Source organism: Triticum urartu, chromosome 7A (genome assembly GCF_056163025.1).
Source record: "Triticum urartu cultivar PI428250 chromosome 7A, HENAU_Tu73, whole genome shotgun sequence".
Taxonomy (NCBI): domain Eukaryota; kingdom Viridiplantae; phylum Streptophyta; class Magnoliopsida; order Poales; family Poaceae; genus Triticum; species Triticum urartu.
Genome location: NC_141879.1, coordinates 36,239,838 through 36,255,923, shown reverse-complemented (window position 1 = coordinate 36,255,923; position 16,086 = coordinate 36,239,838). Strand labels below are relative to the sequence as shown.

Genomic DNA, 16,086 nt, shown 5'->3' with positions numbered 1-16,086 from the left:
ACGACCCGGCGGCGACTTAGGAGAAGAAACAACAACTCGAAGCCAGGACAGGCATATTCGCTCCCTGTTCTTCAAAACCCAGCAATTCCAACACATCTAGACATAGGCTTTTACCTTCATCGTAAGGGGCCGAAGTAGTATAAAACCTCTCGTGTCCTTTGTCCCGATTAACCCCTTTAAGCTTCCTAGTTGCGATGGCCCTACGACTAAGTCCTTCTGCTAGGACATCTGCCGTGACAATTCCACGACAGTAAGCTTTGTTAATATAGTTGAATTATATGGTGTTTCTCCCTCTCTATCTTGTTGCGATGAATTGAGTTTTACCTTTGAGGTTTCACTATTATCGGATTGAATACTTTGTTGGGTTTTAGAATACTTGATGTATGTCTTGCATATGAATACCCTGGTGACAATGGGGTATTATATTGATTCACTTGATGTATGTTTTGACACTCAATGCGTAGATTTCCGAGGTGACATTGGGGTATTCTATGCATAGGGGTTGATGCATGTTTTCGTCCTACTTTCTCCGGTAGAAATCTTGGGGCACTCTTTGAAGTTCTTTGTGTTAGCTTGAATATTATGAATCTGAAATTGTTTGATGCATATCGAATAATCAACTCACGGATACTTGTAGTGACTGGAGTATCTAGGTGACATTAGAGTTGGTTGACGTGTATCATATGGTGTTATGTTAGTACGAACTATAGGGTTGTTTGTGACACTTATAGGGATGGCTCAACAGATTATCGGAAAATATAACTTTGAGGTGGTTTCGTACCCTACAACAATTTCATCTTATGTTCTCCGCTAGATAAGAACTTTGGAGTGACTCTTTGTCGCATGTTGAGAGGTTGCTATATAATTTAATTATGTTAGCACTGTTGAGAGATTGCACTAGTGAAAGTATGAACCATATGCCTTGTTTCTAAGCATTGCAATACTGTTTGTGCTCACTTTTGTTAGTTGCTACCTTGCTGTTTTTCTGTTTTCCTATATCTACTATCCATACCACACTTGTATCACCATCTCTTTGCCGAACTAGTGCACCTATACAATTTGCCATTGTATTGGGTGTATTGGGGACACAAGAGATTTCTTGTATCAAATTGCAGGGTTGTTTGAGAGAGACCATCTTCATCCTACGCCTCTGTAACATCCCAAATTTTCAATTTGGAATGTTATACACTAGATCATCATTTGCGTATCATATTTTATTGCATTTTTGTCGATCCTAGAAAATTCTACGCAACTCAATGACCCTCGGAGAGAGTTGGGGATTTCATTATTTTCATATTTGAGTTTTCTCAAATTTTGAAAATAGGATTATTTGATTTTATTTATTTTATCTTCAATTATTTCTATTATCAAATATGAGAGAGGGAATAAAATGACTTTCCCAAAAATAAAAAATATTGAGGATTTAATAAAAAATCAAATAAGATTTTATTTTGGTTTTATTTGCTATTTTATTTGAATTTAGGAAAAATGTGCGTTTTACAAAATTGCATTTAGGCCCCAAATAAATGTTCATCCTGTGCGGCTTGATTTTAGAAGCCGGGGAAAAATTTATTTCGGGATTTTTGGAGTCCGTTTAGTATTCCTTTTGTTTTTTTCTGAGCGTAACTATTTAAAAAAACGCTCAACCGACTTACCGGGCCGTGTCCGACCTGGACACCCGGCCCGGCCCGGCCGGCTTTAAATAGTCGGGAGGCCCAGCCACCACCCGCCACCGAATCCCTAGCCGCCCCTAGCCCGCCGCCGCCGCCCTAGCCGCCGGATCCGCCGCCGGAGGTAGATCTCGCCGTCGGTTTTTTTAAAAAACCGATCGGTTTTTCGTCGGTTCGTTCGGTTTTTTTAGTTTGTTTTTTTAATAGATCGGTTTTTCCGGTTTATTTATTTAGCGAGCGTTCGCCCGTTCGTTTAGATCTAGGTAATGAACGTTTGTTCGTTAACCTGATCGTCATTTTCTTTTTCTCGGATTAAATCCGCGATTTTTCTGATCGCGATTTCTGATCTGATTTTCGTTTTAGTTTAACTTTTCGATCGTTTGTCGGAATCAGGCGATTCAAGTGCCTGGAGTTTCATCTCGAAACCCTCTTTCCGTTTAAACAACTCAAACAAGTTTTTGCCACTGTAAAAATTGCCTTAGATCCAGAATAGTAAATGAAGCTTGTTTCTTTTGCCATTTGTCTTTCGTTGCTTCGTTCGATTTGATTCTTTTTGCCAACCGGAGTTCTTAAGTTGAATTTTCTGGTTAGATCTCTTATTCGAGTTTTACCCGTGCATTAGATGAGTACTTATTGTATGCTTGTTTGTTTGCGATAGAGTACCCGGAGTGCGCCGCTTGCTACTTCGAATCGCTAGGTTTTGCGGATCATCAGCAAAGCAAGTAACACTTTGATCATACCTCCTACTACCCAGTTTTTATTGCATTAGACCAATCCTCACACATTGCATGATTAGGATCTAATTAAATTGTGTGTTTGGGAAGTAGTTGAGGTAGAACCTATTACCTGTTTATTATCAAACCTTTGGGAGTTACTTCTACGTTTGCTTATTATGCCATGCTATGCTAGTAGACGTGGATTGGGTGAGTGTATCCATGACAAATGTGAGATTGTTAAATTAATGGTTTATCTAAGGTGGCAACTTAAATACACATCTGGGTGGATTGAGGCACCTGGGTATTCCAGCGATTGCCTGTTTTCTTTTGGACCGTCACCCAGGATCAAAGGGATCATGAGATTATTCATGCTAGAAACTTCCGTGTGCAGCCACAAGCTACCATGGGCTCTAGCATAGTTGACTAAGTCGTGCGAACTCTTACAGTGGTAGACTAGCAGATGTACGGGATGTAGGTGGTACGGTCTACCCATCGTAAGGTGCTAGCGCTTCTGAAAGACTATGTCTCGGTCATCCGTTTCTCAAACACCATGCAGTGCGAGAAATCCAACGGAGAAGATCGAGTCTTGTGGGAAAAAGTGCGCAAGCCTCTGCGGAGTGTATAAACTAATCATGGTTAGTCATGTCCCCGGTTATGGACATCTTGAGTATCTAGTACCTGGATTATCATGTGAATCTCATCAGGTTACTCTAAAATAAATTTTGTTGGGTTTTGTTTAATGATGATGCTTAATTGGGATTGAGAATGCTGTCAACCATTCTCAATGTTTAACAACTACCATGATAGTTAAATAAAATTTATTCCTTTACAGTAGGGAAAAATTGGCTTTACGCAAAACTGTAACCATAGAGCTTTCCACCAGCCAAATATGCATGTAGTATAGCCTTATTCTTCCATTACTCTCTATGTGTTACATAGCCAGCATATTCCATGTGCTGACCCATTTCGGGCTGCAACGTTAATGTTGCAGACTTTTTAGACGACGATTAAGGTGCCTTTAGGTCGTGGTTCTATACTCAGTGATGCCGTTAGAGTTGATGGACTCACTTATCTTCCAAGCCTTCCGCTGTTATCGTTATTAGATGGCCTTAAGCCATATTTATTGTAATAAGTTCTTTTTTGAGACACTCAATGTAATAAGTGTGTGATACTACTCTGTTATAAATCCTTCAAGTACTATGTGGTGTCAGCATTACTGATCCAGGGATGACACCTGAGCACAGAGATTGGAACGTTTGAGGTCTGGTCGCTACAACCTCCCACAGATTGATAAATCTTAGGTCATCCACTTGAGGAAAATTTGCTACTGTCCTACAAAACTCTACGCTTGGAGGCCCAATGAATTCTACAAGAAGTAAAGTTGCATAGTAGACATCAGTTATCTTAACGAAAAAGTTGTTGACCATAGGCTTGCCTTAACGAAAAAATACAGCTTACAATTTAGGAAGATAGGGAGTACAAATGAACATTTAGTGTCATGAGGAAGTACGTATGGCATAAAACTTCATCTACCAAGAACCAACAAACTTACTAGAAATAATTAGAATAGAAAATTGTAATAGTTATATATTACTCCCTTCATTCCAAATTGATTGAAGTTGTAAGTTTGTCCTAAGAAAACTTGTTTAAGTTCACCAACTCTATAGAAAACTTGTTTAAGTTGGAAGCTTAACAACACCATGTGGATTTTGAGGGAACAAGCCTAGATTTGAACGTTGTCCAAAACCATTTCGATGTTGCATGTCCACAGTACATGTTGGGACACTTCAAAACCATGATCTAACTCCACTCACAAGAACCAAGAACCAATGCTTTGGTAGGGTCAAGGGGGGAGGGGGCAACATCAGCCACGCTAGATAGATTAGTTCTTCACGTCAGTTAGTAGATTGAGCATAACAAGTTTCAACCTTCGCACCAAACAGATTCTTGATTGGCTTGGAACACACAAATTTCATGATAATTTCATAGCAACTTCACAACATGAACTAAAATTTCCACATGACCCTACAAAACCCAGCGTACAACAAACAAGCCTCGATTGTGTGCTTTGAAGGCTGTTGGAGCTGAGTGTGTGTCAACATGGTGAGCAATGGGGGTATAGGGAGGAACATGGCATGGATAAGGTCAGGTGCTTCTTATGCATTGGTGATGGATCTAATATAGGGATGAAGTAAGTAGATTTATTGTTATTCGATATATACACAAGGCGTCTATTATGTTTGATTGTCTTGATAGTTATGTTATCATCTTTGCCTTATGCTTTTGCATATGAACAATCAAACAAAAATAATACTATCTTTGCTACTTATCTAATAACAAAGATACCAACAAATATTTATGGCAGGAAGGAATTTTAAATCACTCCAGTCTTTATGAAGGACACCATGTTGGAGACAAAACCATGGTCTTCTTTATTCAAAGCTACTTGAAAGTTTATCTTATCATGTGATGAATGTCAAAGAGTAGGTTATATTGGTAGACGCCAAGAAATGACTATAGCTACTAAACCATCTAATCTATGTGGTTTTGATTATTATGGGACCTTTTCCATCTTTCCTATGATAACACACACATATTGTAGTTGTTGTTGATTATTTCCCTAAGTGGGTAGAAGCTATTTGAACTAAAGGTGATGACATCATACTTGTATTAAAATGCTTAAAGATATTATCTTTCCAATGTTTAAAGTTCTTAAATATCTTATAACCGATGTTGGTTCACATTTGAATCATAGTGCATTCAAAGCGGTTTTAACTAAATATGATGTTGATCACAACATAGCTTCCCTTATCGTGGTCGATCTAGTGATCATTGGAATTAACAAACCATGAAACAAAATTTGATCTTACAAAATACAGTTAATAAATCTAGAAATGATTGAGCTAAGAAAATTATTGATGAACTTTGGGCCTATAAGACTGCTTATAAAAAACCATGGGTTTGTCATCTTATTAAATGGTTTATGAAAAACATGCCACGTTCCTTTAGAAGGCTTATTTAGCACCAAAAAAGGCTTATTTGGGAAATTAAGTCATTAAGTTTTGACTTGAAACAAGATGTTGAGAACATTTCTGACGATGTCATGCACCGGGGGTAGCTCGCCGAGGGGAGCCTGGTAGAAGGCCTACCAGGGGGCCCACGAGGCCCAGCACAAGGGGAGGCTCGAAGAAGCGCCTAACCGACTTGTGACCATCTTGCCTCCCAAGTCAAGGACGGTGGCATCCTGCATCGCATCTCTCCACTCATTAAGCCCTAGCCTCCATCGTGTATATAAGGGGAGGCTAGTGGGCTCTCGTGCCCATCTAATTCTAGAAGAACAACTCTCGATAGCAATCACATTAAGATCATGGTATTCCCTCGCATGAGGTATCCCATCACCACGAATAACAAGAAGAAGCAGGATGTAGGGTATTACTCCCCGAAGGCCCAAACTTGGGTAGCTTATGCGTGCGGGCGACGTCCCGGTACTTCCGACCGCGTCAGGCACCCTACCAAGGGATCTGACGATTCTCCGCTTTGTCAGTTGGTGCGCCAGGAATGGGTTGCGCTGGTCGGAGAACGAACCTGAGATGGAGATCTATATGCTCCCAGCGAATTCACATCGGGGCAGACTACCACATTTCCTTTTGGAGCTCGAGGCCGACGATCCGGGGATACTCTATGGCGTCATACTGTCACCCTTCATCGATTATATATGTTCGGGATGACCGAGTTCTTTCCGACAAGCAGGGCAACACCCTGGCATACGGTCTCGGATCATCCCGCATCGCAAGGAAATACGCACGGGCTGCCGCCCACAAGGAAAAGGTTGAATCTTCCTCAACCCATCAGCCATCCCAAACATCCACCGTCAACATGATCTTCCTGACGACAGAGACGCATCGAAAACAAAAGCTCACACGACGCGTGATTGATGGGACGGAGCCAACCCCCAGGGAGCTCCTCGCATGGTCGGAAGAAACAGTGACCTTCAATAAAGAAGACTTACCCAGACTATATCCCCCACCCTGGCATACACGCCATGCTTGAGACCTCTGGATAATAAGAAGAAGCCGGATGTAGGGTATTACTTTTCGGAGGCCCGAACCTCTTGTGCTTGCGGGCTCCGTCGCGGTACTTCCGACCGCATCAGGCACCCTACCGAGGGATCTGACGATTCTCCCCTCCGTCAATTTCGAAACAAAGATGGTGAGAAAAGGTTGCTTGATATAAGTGCTTTGGAAGAATGCACAAATGAGGATCGAACATGGAAATGTGAAACTATTTGAAAAAGCTTACAAAGATTGCATGATAGAAGAATACAAAAAAGAGAGTTTAAAGTAGAAGGCAATGTTATCTTGTACAAATCTCGTTCCAAACATTTTAAAGTCAAGCGAGATATTCCTCTAATTGCAAGTAATATTGTGCAATCTCCTAGTGTGCGCTAGTTTTCTGTTATATTTTCTGGTATTTTTTCCTTTTTGCTGTTTTCTTGGTTTCTTTCCCTATTCCTATTTTTATGTTTTATATTTTCCTTTCTTCAATATATATGGCAAAATACATATTTTTAAATGCCTGAAAACTTTTAAGCTAGATCATCATTATTTTCAAAATTAATAAACACCTTTACAAACTCAATGATCTTTCTAGTATAGACGGACACTATATTAATTTAAATTCATATATAAAAAAGGTGATGAACACTGTTAAAAATTACAATCATATTTTTTTAATCCTTGAAAAAAATTGGGTAACTATTTTCTAAAAATATTTCAACACATTTTAAAATTAAGGATTATTTTCAAAATTGGTAAACATTTTTTATTTAAATTATTTTAGAAATGAATGAAAATGTATGTTTTAAGTTACATGAGTACTAAAAAATACAAATTTTCCCAACTATAAGTTATTGCCTAATGTACTGGTGTACCGTTTTTCCAACTATAATTGTTCACTATACAGCTCATTGTTTTTAGTGGGCTTCTGCTGGATTGGCCACGCTCTTGTTTTTTTACTCGTTGTGGCAGTGAACTCGTTTTGTGACGGAGCTCCTAGTCAGCGCCTTGTTCCATCGCCTGTTGCTGCATGGTCGTCGTTGACTGGTCAAACGTTGACTTATATGTTTCTTGACAAAATAAAAATAATTCGAAAATTCTAAAATGTGGACGAATTTTGTTAAAAAGTTCACAAATTTGAAACAATTTTATCATTTTTTTAAAAAAGAGTTCAACAAACTTGAAAAAAAATCATCAAATTTGATAAAATTTCATCGAAATTTATCAAAATTCATAGAATTTGAAAAACAATTATGAAATTATCAAAAAGGTCATGAAATTATAAGAAGATTTAATCAAATTTTAAAAAAAGTACATCGATTTTGATAAAAAGTTCATCAAATTTGAAAAAAGTTCATCCATTTTGAAAAAAATCATTAATTTGAAAAAGGTTCATTTTTTTAATTCATCATTTTGTTAAAACATAAACATGGAAAGATTTCTGATTCTAAAAAAAGAATTTTAAAAACATGCAATAGAAAAATAGAAAATAACAATAATAAAAGGAAGAAAAAGTAAAACCAAATAAAATGGCCTCGGAAATGACCAGCGAACCAGGAAAAAAATGGGTTGGGAAGCTTCCCAAAATCGGAGGATTCCCGCTACTGAAGTGAACAATAATACAAAATACAAGTTACTTCCTCCATTCCTAAATATTTGTCTTTTTAGAGATTTCAGACGGACTACCATATACAGATGTATATAGACATAATTTAGAGTGTAGATTCACTCATTCTGTTCCGTATGTAGTCACTTGTTGAAATCTGAAGAAAGACAAATATTTAGTAACGGAGGGAGTAGAAAGGACTAGTTGTTCGATGTCATGGTGGTCACTGTCATTGGCTCCGAAGAAAGAGATCGCACCTTTTCTGAACGTTTTTATAGAAAGATAGAAGAAACATGGGCCGGCCCAACTCACAGTGGAGGTGGGGCGATTCAGGCACCCGTTTGCGAAAATAAGTATAACGGGCGCCTGAAGCACCAAATAGGAAGAGCCCGTTTTGTTGGCGTATGAACCAGGTGAGCGGCATTGCGCTAGTGCTTGCTAAAAGGTGACGAAAAGCGAGGAGTACTATACCTCGCTCAATGTGAATCATACAGCCACATCATTGTTGTTTTCCTGATATGGGACAAACTATACTTCCATGCTAATTGGTTTGACGTCAAAAGTTGGCATGCCAAAATTTGGCAACTGCCGAGTGTTGGCTAGAGACTGGTTGCATATCAATTTTCATTGCCAATTTGACAAAAGGTTGCCGAATGTTGGCAACTTTAATTTTGCTAAATGTTGGTTTGTCAAATATTGGCAATGCCAAATGTTGATAGCAAATATTGGCAATGCCAACTTTCAAAGTAAATTTTGGTCCATATCACTACAAGCGAGGCAGAAGGAATGTTGGTATTTCTCATTAAACGCTTGTTGTGTCAAACTCACTTCGCACAGGGACGAGCGAGTGGGCCATCCCTTTACCTAGCGGAGCTTATTTTTATGTACGATTTTCTACCAGTTTTTCGAACATTCTAGATGGTTCGTAAACCGGTTTTTTCGTTGTTGATTTCTTTTATTGTTTTTTCTTTTTTCCTGTCATTTATTTTTACTTATTTTTTCATAAATTACCAATTTTAAATAATGTTCAACATTTGTTAAGAATTTCAAAAGTTATTCTCAATGTTTCAGAAAGTATTTGGAATTTTGATATTTTGTTCATATGTTTGAAAGGTTGTTCATGTCTTGAAAGTTTTTTGTTTAGAATTTCTAACTTTTTTTTCACTTTTTCAAAAACAGTTCCAAAATTTTCATGATTTTAAAATTTTCAGGTTTTTTTAAATGTTTGAGAATTCAAACTTTGATCACTTGTTTCCTTTTTTTTCTTGTTTCCAAAACATGTTCACGGTTTAAAAAAAATAAGGATTTCGAAATTGTGCATGCTTTCAAAATATTGTCTACAATTTCATAAATTGTTCATGTTTTTCAAAATTATTCAAAGAATTCAAAATTTTAACCTCGCAATAGTCGTTTCTACACCACATAGCCACTGCCAACCCTATGCATCTTCCTGCTCTTGGACGCATGGAGCGGCATGTAGAATGCCTTGGGAACACTTGCCTCAGGACGAGTTTGGAGTCATTTCTGTTAGACTGGCCAGTAGTTAGTTTGTCGTTTTTTTGTCATACATTTGCTTTTGTTCTTCCTTCATTCCTTTTATGTTCCTTCCTAGATTGCCCATTTTTTTTTCTTTATTACGTTTTTTATATTTTCATAAAATTCAAAATAAATATATTTTCTAAATTAATTTACTTCAGTTTTTACATATGTTCATCAAACGTTTAAAAATGATCAATCAATCTAGTAAACTTATTTGTGCAACTTAAATTTTGTTTTTACCATTCAATTTTTTTGAATGCTTAATAAAAAACTGTTACTGAATATATTTGAAAAAATGTGTGACTATTTTTTTTCTTCTAAAAAATGGCTCTTTTTAAATTAGGGAACATTTTCAAAATTGGTAAAAAAATTCTATTTAAATGCATGATTTAGTTTTGCGCTAAATTACATGAGTATTCAAAAATATTATTTCCCAGATACAAGTTATTGACTAATGTAGTGGTCTACGTTTTTCCAACTCTAACAGCTCGTTTGGCTCCCATCATTGGGGCCGAATTCACTATATTTCATTTGCGAATTCCGACGCTCATTCGTTTGGCTGCCACGGAATTGACCGTCAGATTTCATTCTTAAATTTCGGAGAATGAAAACTTGCCTAGCCCCAAATCCGAGGCTATCGTCTGTCATTCTTCCTGATTTCAGCCACTCTCTTCGTCCTCACGCGCTAGCCTCCTCAGATGCCCATCGCCGCCGCCGCCAAATCTCCCATCCACCACCGCCCCCGCCGCCAAATCTCCACCACCACCGCCGCTAAATCTCCCATTCACCGTCGCCGCTACCATGAATCCCGCCTTCTCAGTCGCCGTCGGCGCATCCCCCCGCGGGTGATAGCGCCTTCCTCGATGCCTCTTCCCTCGTCCTCTACTAAGGATTTCGCGACGCCTCTTCCCTCGTTCGAGGTCGTGCCGCCTCCGGTGACCGCAACATCGTCGTCCAGATCTTAGCTCTGGTAAGCTCCTTCCACGTCTCCACGCCCCTCCCCTCCTCTCTGATGCAATCTTCCTACTTGCCCTAACCCTAACCCTACCCCACTGTTCAGCAGCATGCCGCCCTCCAGCCACCGGATCCGGACAGCAGATCGACTTCTTGACGACTCCTCGCTAGCCCACGGTTGGTCAGCTCCCCTTCCCCCTCTCTCCATGGTCTATGTTCTGTTTCCGTGCTAAGTGCTCCATAATAAGGCCCTGTTTGTTTCATAAGTCCTAGGACTTTTTTAAGCCCCAACTTATAAGTCTTAAGTCCCTAAAAAGTCCCTACATGTTTGGTTTCTGGGACTTAACATAGATTAAAAGACCATATTACAACTATAAGTCCCTATAAGTCCCTCCTTGAGAGTCTTATTTCATAAGTCCCAAATGCTCACTCCCTCCTGTTTGGTTTAGATGGGACTTATAGGGACTTTTTAAAGTCCCTAAACCAATAAGTCCCTGGAAACAAACACCCTCTAAGTAGTTGGTGAAAATAAAATGGAGTTAGTTAGCACAGTGAGTGTCCAGAGCTTCTCCATGGATGCTAATTGTGTCCTTGTACATATCAGAAGCTCTGATTTGACAGATAGGTGCATTTAGTTACTTTGATTTTGGTGTGTGGTTGATTCCAAGCTACTGACCTGACCTTACCTGACCTCCAAGGAGTGAGGGTACATTATTAGAATAAAACTGGTTGTCGTATATTCTAATTGCTCCTCACCAGAAAGCCCCCACCCCTGAAGAAATACTTGATGCTCTCAATGCAATTGCGGGGCTGGATGATGAACTAGTATTTTTTTCTTCCGTCGAGAAGTGGCATTAGTGGTCTAGAATATCAACCAGATGCGCTTATTTAGTGGCTGAATAAATATATGTACTTGCTATATATATATGTTCTAGTATGTAGTCTCTTATCGACATAGTTTCGGTCCTACTTAACCTACTCGTTGTTGATGGTCTGCGCCATTACCTTTTGATTCATGATAATACGCTCTGTCCTTTTGTATTCGGTTGTGCATATGAAGTGCAAGTTAACCTTAGAGCAATTTCTATATGAAGTTGAGTTTTTTTACCCTTCCTGAAGATTGTTGCAAGGTAAAGCTTATCGTGAGACACTTTGATTTGTATTCTTGGCTGTCCTCATCTTTCACTTTGAGCAATTTCTACCTACCATTGTGTTCAAGGACTGTTTACATGTACCCTATGAGACCATCTCTCACTATTTCTCATCATATTTTGCAGGAAAATAAAGAAACCTCTTGCTACAGGCACAAGGTTATCAAATAGTGGGTGAAGTGTAATGTTGGACGAACAGAATGAAGAAAAGAAGATCCTCATGCAATGAAAATCTTTCTTGGGTGGTCTAATAATGTGAAGATTCAGTTTTTATGTAACCTTGGCTAGATTGTGATAATTTGATGTTGTTGTGAACCTTTGTCGTATTACAAAGATTGAACTTTTTACAAAGTCTCATGTTGAAGTTCTATGTATTGGCATGGTTCAGTTTAATGCAAAACATTGCTATGTGTGAACAAATAAGCTGTCAATGTTGGTGTTGGTACAGATTTATTCATCCTATTTATTCCTAGCACAAATGCTAGTTTGTTGGTGCTAGTACAGATTCTTGCTTATTTTTGTGCTGGTACAGATTTGACCTCAAAATCCTAGTGCTAGCCAAACACAAAATTTGGATTTGGAATCTAGATTCAGCCAAATGAAATCTTGATAGAGATTTAATTTCATTTCATTTCAGCCAAATGAAATGAAATCAGGGGAGCCAAACGAGCTGTAACTGTTTACTAGCCAGCTCGTTGTTTTTTACTGGATCCACTCATTCCGGACCTGCCAGCCGGCCTCTGCTGGCTCGCCCACGTGCTGGTTTTTTAACTGGATGTGACAATGAACTCGTTTCGTGGGCGTACGAACCAGGGAAGCGGCATTGCGCTAGCGCTCGCTACAAGCGACGCATAGCAAGCAGCAACCTCGCTCACTGTCAATCATACGGCCACATCATCGTTGTTTTCCCGATATGGGCCAGCCCAGTTAAAGGACGTATGGGACATGATGTGAATTTCGGTCCGTCTACTGGAATATGGGCAACCACCCCTAAAAAACGTATCACTGCAAGCCCGGTTTTTCTGGTTTTCTTATTTTTATTTCCTTTCTGCATAATTTATTCTGGTTTTCCTTCAGAAATTCGCAAATTCCAGGAGAAGTTCAAACTTCAAAATTTTCAAATTATCCACATTTTAGAAAATCTTTTCGGAATTTCAAAAAACGTTCTCTTTTTTGGTAAAAAGTTCTTAATTTTAAAAATCGTTCAAAGTTTTCAAAAGTTGTTCACATTTATAAACAAGTTCACTTTTAAGGCAATAAGTTCTTGATTTAAAAAATTGTTCACAAATTTGATGTTTTTTTGTGTTTTAGTAGACGGACCGAAATTCTGCTACAGTAGACGGACCGAAGTTCACTTTTAAGGCAATAAGAACCATCTGCTACAGTGAAATGTGCTACAATAACACGAGCTATAGTGAATCGGGGTACATCGCCAGTGAGCCGGTGGCCCATCGGGGCTGCCCCTGTGCAGCACGCTGCTATTGGATGCAATGAGCGTCCAATAGGAGCTCTCTGTCCTGAGCTAGCAGCAATTTCGAGTCGTCTACACTTAGTTCAATGAGTTGTCCATGTATATGGTGGGACGGCTAGATGGGCTGGTCCATTTTATTTCATTTTATATTATATATTTCCCTTTTTCTTGTTGTTTTTCTCTCCATTTTCTTTGCAAACCTTTCTTTTTTGTGTTGCATTTTTGGCTATTTTTTACTTTCTTTTTTGTAGGGTGGGGTGGGGGTGGAAAATACATGAAAATTTGTTTGGAAGTATATGTAGGTGTAACATACTCATGCATATTTATTTTCTAAAAACATGAACTTTTTAACACATGAATATACAGTTTTGTAAACATTAGCCTTTTGCTAATAGATGATTTTATTTTGCAAACATGAGACAATTGTTTTCCATACGTATTTACATTTTTCGCAATATATATTTTTTAAATGAAATTTACATTTGGGTTCCATTTGCCTACTGTCCACAAGATCCACACACTTTGTATGTTGCATGGCTACCATTCAGGTTCCTGTAGGTGTTGGTACTAGTGTGGAGCCAGAGCTTGCTGAGGAGAACATAATCAGTGAAGCCAATGGTAGCCAGATGTCTTTCGACAATGATCACTCTGCTTCGGACATCAGTTATTACGGCGAGAATGATGTTGAGGTTTTAAGCCTCCATTGACGTCGGCAAGCTCCCTCTCCCGCACTGTTCGGCAACCAAGGAGCCAGGGACATGATATAGTGCCACATTTGGGCTCGACACGAGCAGGGGCGGAGCTGGAGCAAATGTTACCCGATGCACCACTTTAACAAGGCATAAAATTTTCAAGCAAGGATGTATTGACTAAATGTGTGTGTCATAGGTACTAGCACACATTATTGGATATAATAGAAGGCGATTTGCAAAAATAAAAATGTAGTCATCACATGTTTACTATAATGATAAAACAAGGGACACAATTACCCGAAAAGGATTACATGCATTTCCAAATTCGAAAATACAATGTCGGGCAACATGGTTCAGTAGAACATGATAAAATGCCCAAATGAAAGTACTTAGATGGCTAAAAATTGAAAATTACCTTTACTAGGTTCTATTCCTCCAAGCCATGAAATACCCAACCACTTGAGTATTGGTGAACCTTTTCATTTCTTCGTTCTTCACATAAAAATTAACATTATCACTCAAACTTTCATCATTGAGGCGATTGCCCAGATCATATTGAACCTCCTCTTCCGAATTTATGTCATCTGGGACATCTTGGTGCTTTTCTTTTGAGAAGAAACTTAGCCGTAGTATTGTATTCGACAAATACAAATTACAAATGAGACATGAAGACTTCTATAGACAAAAAATATAACCTAATTAAAAGTTATAACCCTAGAAAATGCCCCACATTTTTGCTATAACATAGTCACTTATTATATTTGCTACAAATTTATAGTACATGAGTGTTGCAGTTTGTAAACCAAATTAGGAAAAGCAAGACTCGAACACAATTATGGCCATTTGTAATCTACCCTCTATGGACGCACACAGAGACAAGATTCAAGATTGGAATTTGGAAAGGATGCAAAAATTACGAGAGCTGGACCGGCCGACGGCGTGTAGCGTCGCTTGCTTGCGTCACGTGGTCACCATGTGAGGACCCAGGCTTCGTGGCGTCCGGCGCGCTGCCGCTGCCGTCTCCCGCCTGTGTACGGGACGGCGATGTGCAGGCGGCGTATGGAGTGGTACGCGTCCACAAAAATCGATCGATGGATCGATTAGTATTTTTTAGTGGAAAAAAGGTGGATCTGTTAGGCTTGCGTATGTTTTTTTAGAACAGTTAGGCTTGTGTACATTTTTTTAGGGGCATAGCTAAGCTTTATGATCATAGTCCACATGAAGTGGTATACAACAAGGATCATGGGATGGATGAACCAAAGATGCCGTCCTTGATCAAGAGTGTTTGAAAACTTAGCTAACCTATCTGCATCAGTGTTTGATGCCCGACCTTTAAAAGTAAACTTACAATTAATTAAACTAACTTTCTGCTTAATCTCACTAATGATACAACCATAAGTGCTACTAGTCCCTCTTTCAATGTCGTTCACCACTTGCTTAGAATCAGAGGCAATTATAATATTTTGAATCATCAAGTTTTCTGCCAGAGCCAAAACTTCTTTGCATGCCATAGCCTCGAGAGTGGCTACATCAATGATTCCCCGGACAACCAGAGAGGAGCTGCCCAAATATCGTCCATCATCTCAGCAAACTGCGGATGCCACTCCTCTCAACTCAGACTTTGCCACGCTTGCATCGACATGGATTTTTGCGTAACCCCGGGGTGGCGCCCTAGGCCTCGCCGCTATTGTTCTTATCTCAGTCGACACCCTTATATCCTTCTCTGTTGTCATCTCCAGTTCAGATATAAACCTTTTAATGAACTCGTGAGTGCCCGAAGGGTTCTGAAAGACCTCTTTGTGTATCACTTTTCTCCGTGCCCACCATATGGCCCATAAGGTGCTGACAACTTAACAAATGCCACATGTGATAATAAATCAATCATCGCAAACTGCCATTGCTTGGCACTTGGTTCAATTGTCTCGCATAAATGCTCCGCCAACTTCCCATCAACAAATGCCCCCACACACCTCGTCATGTGAGGAGATGGATCCGCAAGCGAACATGCATGCGTACTGCTGCGTTGGGCCAGTGCGGCGGCCTAGCTGAAACGGGCTGACCCTGATGCACCGGGCCTTTTTACTTAATAGGTACTGCTAACGATTTTTTTCACCCGTATTCCTGTGCATACGGGTCGGCCAAATGGGCTCCGCCCCACGAGTGATGGACGATCTGTTGGATATATTAGCAATTTTTGTGTCAACCAGACACTCCTTTTTTGTGTTTTCAGGC

The 16,086-nt window shown here is 39.4% G+C and overlaps 1 long non-coding RNA gene across 1 annotated transcript; it reads left to right on the top strand.

The window, feature by feature from the left end:
* Nucleotides 1–10,145: 10,145 nt before the first annotated feature.
* On the top strand, nucleotides 10,146–12,153 carry LOC125521779 (uncharacterized). Its single transcript, XR_007289428.2, has 3 exons — nucleotides 10,146–10,556; nucleotides 10,647–10,717; nucleotides 11,818–12,153. It is a non-coding gene; the product is annotated as an uncharacterized LOC125521779 (long non-coding RNA).
* Nucleotides 12,154–16,086: the final 3,933 nt, after the last annotated feature.